The 7,734-nt window shown below is 48.5% G+C and overlaps 2 non-coding genes across 2 annotated transcripts; both read right to left on the reverse strand.

Moving 5' to 3' along the window:
• Positions 1–6,231: 6,231 nt before the first annotated feature.
• Positions 6,232–6,314, reverse strand: TRNAL-AAG. Its single transcript has one exon. It is a non-coding gene; the product is annotated as a tRNA-Leu (tRNA).
• A 305-nt stretch (positions 6,315–6,619) lies between these two features.
• On the reverse strand, positions 6,620–6,702 carry TRNAL-AAG. The gene has a single exon. It is a non-coding gene; the product is annotated as a tRNA-Leu (tRNA).
• Between the last annotated feature and the right edge of the window lie 1,032 nt (positions 6,703–7,734).

A 7,734-nucleotide genomic window follows, 5' to 3' on the forward strand; every position in this document is an offset into this window, starting at 1 on the left:
GGGGGGGCGGCCAAAAATTTTTTTGCTTGGGGTGGCAAAAATCCTAGAGCCGGCCCTGCTCTCTCCAAGAGTTGCAGCTGTCTGGAGGTGCCTGCCTTCCACGCCTTCCTCATTCAAACCTCATTCATTTAACAGGGCAATTGATTACAAAGTGGGGGGAAGATCTTATTCTACTTCTAGCAAAAAGACATTTTTCTTTTACCTTAATTATACTACCTTAGGGGCCCGCTATAACAAATTACTGAGGTAAAATATTGCTGTTTCGGTGGGGTGGTGCTGGGGAAGGAGGGTTTGTTTCCGCGGGGCAGGTGGCGCTGTGTTTCAGCAGCGCTGGGGGGGTTGTTTCCGTGTGGTGTGTGGTGCCGGGGGGGTGTTGTGTTTCGGGGAGAGGGGGTGCTGGGGAGGGGGGTTTGGCAGCGCTTGGGGGGTTTCGGCCCTCAGCTGTTTTCTTTGGAGTAATATGGCCCTCACCACTTTACGGGTTGTACAGGCCTGGTCTAGACCATCCCTGATAGACATTTATCTAACCTACTCTTAAATATCTCCAGAGATGGAGATTCCACAACCTCCCTAAGCAATTTATTCTAATGTTTAACCACCCTGACAGTTAGGAACTTTTTCCTAATGTCCAACCTAGACCTCCCTTGCTGCAGTTTAAGCCCACTGCTTCTTGTTCTATCCTTAGAGGCTAAGGTGAACAAGTTTTCTCCCTCCTCCTTATGACACCCTTTTAGATACCTGAAAACTGCTATCATGTCCCCTCTCAGTCTTCTCTTTTCCAAACTAAACAAACCCAATTCTTTCAGCCTTCCTTCAAAGGTCATGTTCTCAAGACCTTTAATCATTCTTGTTGCTCTTCTCTGGATCCTCTCCAGTTTCTCCACAACTTTCTTGAAATGCGGTGCCCAGAACTGGACACAATACTCCAGCTGAGGCCTAACCAGAGCAGAGTAGAGTGGAAGAATGCCTTCTCGTGTCTTGCTCACAACACACCTGTTAATATATCCCAGAATCATGTTTGCTTTTTTTGCAACAGCATCACACTGTTGACTCATATTTAGCTTGTGGTCCACTATAACCCCTAGATCCGTTTCTGCCGTACTCCTTCCTAGACAGTCTCTTCCCATTCTGCATGTGTGAAACTGATTTTTTCTTCCTAAGTGGAGCACTTTGCATTTGTCTTTGTTAAACTTCATCCCGTTCAACTCAGACTATTTCTCCAATTTGTCCAGATCATTTTGAATTATGACCCTGTCCTCCAAAGCAGTTGCAATCCCTCTCAGTTTGGTATTATCCGCAAACTTAATAAGCGTACTTTCTATGCCAATATCTAAGTCGTTAATGAAGATATTGAACAGAGCCGGTCCCAAAACAGACCCCTGCGGAACCCCACTTGTTACGCCTTTCCAGCAGGATTGGGAACCATTAATAACAACTTTCTGAGTACGGTTATCCAGCCAGTTATGGATATTGAAAAGGGACTCTTCAGCTTAAGTGCCCAATCAAGAAACACTTAACTGACAATGGACCTTAGGAGACTCCAATCCACATATGAGTAGCCTCCCTGGGAACGTTCAAACTAATATGTAAACAATGGTGTCAGCCTGTAAAGAACTGAGTCATGCATGGACATGTGATTTCCCCAGGTGACTCCAAACTCCACATTGCTGCTGTGATTTTCTACAGTAAGAACAAAGGGGTCCTTCCACATGGCAAAAGGACTATAAAATGCAGCTTCATCATCTTCATTTTGTCTTCAATCCTACTTCTTACCTTTGGAGGAACTTTGCTACAAACTAAAGCTCTGCACAAAGGACGGAATAACCCATCCAAACCTTTGTATGTACCCCAGAGACTTGATTTGAACCTGCAGTTTATTCCATCACTGCTTCAAGCCTGAACCAAGAACTTTCCCATTACTGTATGTAATTGATTCAATTTAACTGATTTTAGCTTTCATCTATATTTCTTTTTATGAATAAAACTTTAGATGTTAGATTCTAAAGGATTGGCAACAGCGTGATTTGTGGGTAAGATCTGACTTGTATATTGACCTGAGTCTGGGACTTGGACCTTTGCGATTGAGAGAATCTTTTTTTTTTCTTTTTCTTTTACTGGGGTATTGGTTTTCATAACCATTTGTCCCCATAACGAGTGGCACGTGGTGATACTGGGAAACTGGAGTATCTGAGAGAATTGCTTGTATGACCTGGTTAGCCAGTGTGGTAAAACAGAAGTCCTTTCTGTTTGGCATGCCTTAATCAGCAGCGCTCCAAGTGCAGGGGGTGCCCTGCCGGTCTCTGCGAGGGCAGCAGTCAGGCAGCATTCAGAGGCGTGCCTGCGGGAGGTCTGCTGGACCCATGGATTCGGCGGCAATTCGGCAGTGGGTACGCCAAAGCCGCGGGACCAGGGACCTCCCACAGGCATGCCACTGAAGGTGCTTGGGGTGGCAAAAAAGCTAGCGCTGCCCCTGGCCTTAATAGTAAAGGAACTCCAGCTTTGGACTGTAACTGCCCTGTTCTAAGAATTTGTCCTGAATTGATACTCTCAGTTGTGTCCTGCCAGAGGCTGCTTCGTTACAAAAGCCTGTACAGATGAAACTCTCTCTGTAGCCATACTTCGTCCTATTCACCAATAGATGAGATCAGAGAGGTCCTTCCTCTCTGTCCATCTAGAGTCCTGGGTAAATAGTTTATACAAGTGAAGCAGCACAGTGGCCATTCTTCCCGCTGCTCACCAACAGATGGAAGCAGAGCGCTCCTATCCCCCTAGAGCAGGGGTCGGCAACCTTTCAGAAGTGGTGTGCTGAGTCTTCATTTATTCACTCAAATTTAAGGTTTCACGTGCTGGTAATACATTTTAACGTTTTTAGATGGTCTCTTTCTCTAAGTCTATACTATATAATTAAACTATTGTTGTTATGTAAAGTAAATAAGGTTTTTAAAATGTTTAAGAAGCTTCTTTTAAAATTAAATTAAAATGCCGAGCCCCCCGGACCGTTGGCCGGGACCTGGGCAGTGTGAGTGCCAATGAAAATCAGCTTGCGTGCCGTCTTCGGCACACGTGCCATAGGTTGCCTACCCCTGCCCTAGAGCTTCAGGCCACATGGATTTACACTGGGCATAACAATACAGAGAAAATTATGTTAAACACCTGACTACTGTTTGCATGTGACATGCTACCTTGGCTAGACTGTTTCTCTGCTGGAAATTCTTCATAAGATCTTCTTTGCTCCTCAGTGTGATGCAGCTACTGTCTCCAAAAATACAAGATTAGCAGCTTGCAGCTATCCTCTAATTAGGTTATTGGCTCCATAAAAATGTAAGTTTTTTTTTTTGTTTTTTTTTTTTTTTGTAAGGCACATTGGGTATTGCCATAAAAGCAATGACAGTTAGTCACCCATACTTAGTTGCTGTAGCTGTTATTCTTGGCATCTGTTTTCTGCAGATAAGTGTTAAACAACAGCTGTCTCACATTAAGGAGCTTAAAAAAAAAGTACAACATCTCATTAATTGCTATTTCACTCTTTCTTAACAGACCCACTTTAGAGACCTTTAGTTAGCAGCTCTTGCTGTTCATGCTGAGTGGAACTCATTTCCATTGCTATTAGGATCATTTGGAGAGTGTTACCCATCACATAGCTCAAGTTTATTGGGAACATTCTGAAATCACAATTTCTGTTTAGGATGCTCCACATCACATTGTTGATGAAGCTATCTGCATCTATGAACTTGGAAGCACATGGTGTAAAATCAGAATATTAAATGAATAATCTATTATCGTGTAGCCTTAGGGCAACCTATTCCCCTTTAATTCATCCAATAACTGTGAACCTCAACATTCTGCTTTCCTTCCATGCATGGAACTCCCAGGATCCCATTCCCAGTGTGAAAGGAGTTCCACACATGAAAGGAGAGCGAAATCTGGGAAATTAAATCTGAAAGAATTTTTCTCTAAGGTAGGAAATGTCACAGTCTGAATGCATTTATACAGATGCATTATAGCATGTAGCTACAGGGGACCGCAAACAGGGGAGTTTGAGAGAGGGCGAAGGAGATCGCCTGCTGAACAAACAAGGTGTGAGTACTAACTTTGGGGTGAGTTTGTTTGGCTGTTTGCGTTTTTCTTTTTTTTTTCTTTCAGGTTATTTCAGTTACAGGGTCAATTGGGTCAATTGGGATTGTGTGCTGGGAAAAGTTTGAGCCTTTGTTCCCTTGATCATCCATGATCAGCCTCAATCAGCCTTGTGAGTGCATACTCCCTGTGTGATTAACGAGGGGGGTAGGGCTGACCTAGGAGGGAAGGCCTTAAAAGTCAGAGACTAAGGGCATGGTTACACTTGCAGATGTAGAGCGCTTTGAGTTAAACCAGCCTTTGTAGAGCACAGTAGGGAAGGCGCTGTAGTCTGTCCCCACTGACAGCTGACAGTGCACTGGCGTGGCCACATTAGCAGCTTTTGCAACAGCCACAGAGAGCAGTGCATTGTGGTCGCTATCCGAGCATGCAAGTGGCTGCAACGTGCTTTTCAAATGGGGTGTGATGGAGTGTGACAAGGAGTGTGTTGTGTGTATGTGGGGGGGGGAGAGTGGGTTTTTGGGGGGGCTGATAGCAAGTCACCATACTGTCTTGTAAGTTCAGATAGCAGCAGACCTCCTGCTCCCGGCCTCTCTCTCACACCCACAGCATTCCACAGTAACAGCTTGCATGCCAGCTGTCAGAAATGGAGCTTTGAAAGGGCATTTCCTCATTCCTACAGGAGGTCAAAGCAATGACAACAGTGGCCACTTGACTTAAAGGGATTATGGAATGTTTCCAGAGGCCAATCAGAGCGCACTAATGCAACACCTCGTTCACACGGTGCATTGTAGTCAAGGCGTAGCAAACGTTATTCCTCTCGCCGAGGTGGATTACCAGGAGCACTCTAGCTGTGGAGTCAGAGCGCTCTACGTGCCTTGCCAGTGTGGACAGGGAGTGAGCTAGTGCACATGGGGCTCCTTTATTGCGCACTAATTCGCAAGTGTAGCCAAGCCCTAAGCCACCAAGGGGAGCTTGCAAACAGGGGAGTTTGGGAAAGGGAGTCATACTATAATCCTTAAGGTTAGGAAGGGCCTCATCACCAGTGCCAACACTGCTCCTGTCTCCTCAACCTGCACCTTTATCCAGGCAGAGAACCTAACTATGGAAGCCTCTACGCAGATCCTGGTGTGGTTTTGCAGAGACTGTGGCCTGCATTTCCCACTGACAGAAAGACAAGCTGAAGGGACCATCCAGTGTCAGAGGTGCCTACTGGTGGACTCTCTCAGGAAGAACGTGGAAGAGCAACAGGAGGTGGCTAGGCTGAGGAGAATCCATGCACATAAGGAAATCATTGACAGTATTCATAGGGCGATTCCCAAGGTTGAGGATATCCAGCTAGAGAGAACTGCAGTCACGCCCCCGGGGGAAGAGGATAAGGCTCTGGTACAGGGAGGACACTGGTTGCTGGTTATTTCTGGCAGCAGGCGGTGCACCACTCCTAATCCCAAACCACCCACCATAGTGATGGAGAACTGATATCCTGCCCTGGCAAAGAGCAAGGAGGACTCACCCCCAAAGATGGAGGAGGAGAACCCATATACCCCAAGGCTGAGAGAATCACAACCAGCACCCAAAGGAGGAAAGGAGAGTAGTAGTGGTAAGAGACTGTATTCAGAGCGGGACGGAGGCACCCTGGCGCCCTGAAATGGCATCCAAGAAGGTATGCGGTCTACCGGGGCGTGTACCGAGATGATACGGCAGGATTGGGGAGGACCACCCACCCACTCACCACTACCCCATGCTACTCATCCACGTGGGCACTATGAGGTATGTCACTCTCTGGCTGCGAGGGGGCGCAGGCCAGCGGGGTGGCGCCTTTTCCCCGAAACCCCAGGAGAGGAAGTGGGAAATCCGCCTCTGATGAGATCCACAGCAACTGCCCGCCCCAAAAGGACCGAAGGCAGCCCCAATGAAACAAAAGGATAGAAAGTGGCTGTCAGGAGTGGGATTTGAACCTTAGACCGCTCGGCCACCCTGACAGCCTGCGGGAGGTCCCGCCGCTAGCTGTCGGCCGGGAGGCCAACGCTCAGGCGCACCGGAAGTGGAGGCCCGCTCCGGCGGCCCCTTACCTAGCGCCAAGAAAAGGGCCCGTGGCTCCCAGCCACCAAGAGACAGGCGGGGAACGCCTACCGGTGTGGGAGGCAGAGAAGAGCCTGTCAGGGGTGGGATTCGAACCCACGCCTCCGGGGGAGACTGCGACCTTAACGCAGCGCCTTGGACCGCTCGGCCACCCTGACGGGCATGGGTAGCTTGCTGCCGGCGCTCTCTTACCCGCCCCTTGCGGCGGCGGCAGGTGCACGCCACCCACCAGAGTCCCTCTCTGGCTTCGACGGGGCGCAGGCCAGCGTGGTGACGCCTTTTCCCCGAGAGCCCAGGGGAGGAAGTGGGAAGTCCGCCTCTGACGAGATCCACAGCAACCGCCCGCCCNAGTGGAGGCCCGCTCCGGCGGCTCCTTACCTAGCGCCAAGAAAAGGGCCCGTGGCTCCCAGCCACCAAGAGACAGGCGGGGAATGCCTACTGGCGTGGGAGGCAGAGAAGAGCCTGTCAGGGGTGGGATTCGAACCCACGCCTCCGGGGGAGACTGCGACCTTAACGCAGCGCCTTGGACCGCTCGGCCACCCTGACGGGCAGGGGCAGCTTGCTGCCGGCGCTCTCTTACCCGCCCCTTGCGGCGGCGGCAGGTGCACGCCACCCACCAGAGTCCCTCTCTGGTTTCGACGGGGTGCAGGCCAGCATGCAAAGAAGTTTTATCTTTTTCTTTTTTGTTGTTATGTAATGTGATGGAATTTTATAGAGTGTAGAAGGCAGTAGCCAATCTTTGTTTTCAGGTGTCCGTTGTTCATGCGAATGTTTGGCCTGCTGTTCGCTGGAGTGTGAAATTTGTGAATGTTTTCCATATATGTCACATGTGTGGGGTGGGGCTAATCTGTGCTCTGTGGTATATAGACCCATGTGGCTGGCAAAGTCCTGAGCTGGCGAACAGGAGTGGCAAACGGGAGTTTCAGAGGGAGTTCCTGGGGGAGGGAGTGTACATAGGTAAACCAGAACAGGTGCCCCAAGTACCCCCTAGAATATTGAGAGAATGGAGGGCCTGTTCCCTAGGAGAAGACTGGAAGCAGTAGGCGTATACAGTCCCGGATACAAAAGTCAGAGAGGGGACAGGAGTGCACTCAGGAATGGGTGTGATGTTATTGACATAATCTGGGACCATATAGAACATGGTTGCAACCAAAGTCCTGTACTGGCACCAAATCTTGTATATAGGGGGTCAGATGAGGTGTCTAAGACAAAGCTACAGTTGTCTTGTTATAATCATGCTGTCCATATGTGTGTATCAATGTGGTAGTTGAAGTTATGAATATTGGCTCTATACTATCTGTATTTCAAAATTCTGCTATGCTTCTGGGGAACATCCCAGACAAGTTAGTGTTAGCTTTGCCTAGCCTGATTGATGGCCCATTAAGGACCATCAGCTGTACAACTGACCCATTGAGAGAGTTACCCTTGTAACTAGCGAAGTATGCAGAAACTTGCTCATGTAACTCCAGACTCCATTTTGCTGTAATTTTCCACAGTAAGAACAAAGAGGTGTTCTTACACCTGAAAAAGACTATATAAGGCCGATGCCTCATCACCATCTTGTCTTCAATCCCGCTT

The sequence above is a fragment of the Trachemys scripta genome, chromosome 3 (genome assembly GCF_013100865.1).
Source record: "Trachemys scripta elegans isolate TJP31775 chromosome 3, CAS_Tse_1.0, whole genome shotgun sequence".
Lineage (NCBI taxonomy): Eukaryota > Metazoa > Chordata > Testudines > Emydidae > Trachemys > Trachemys scripta.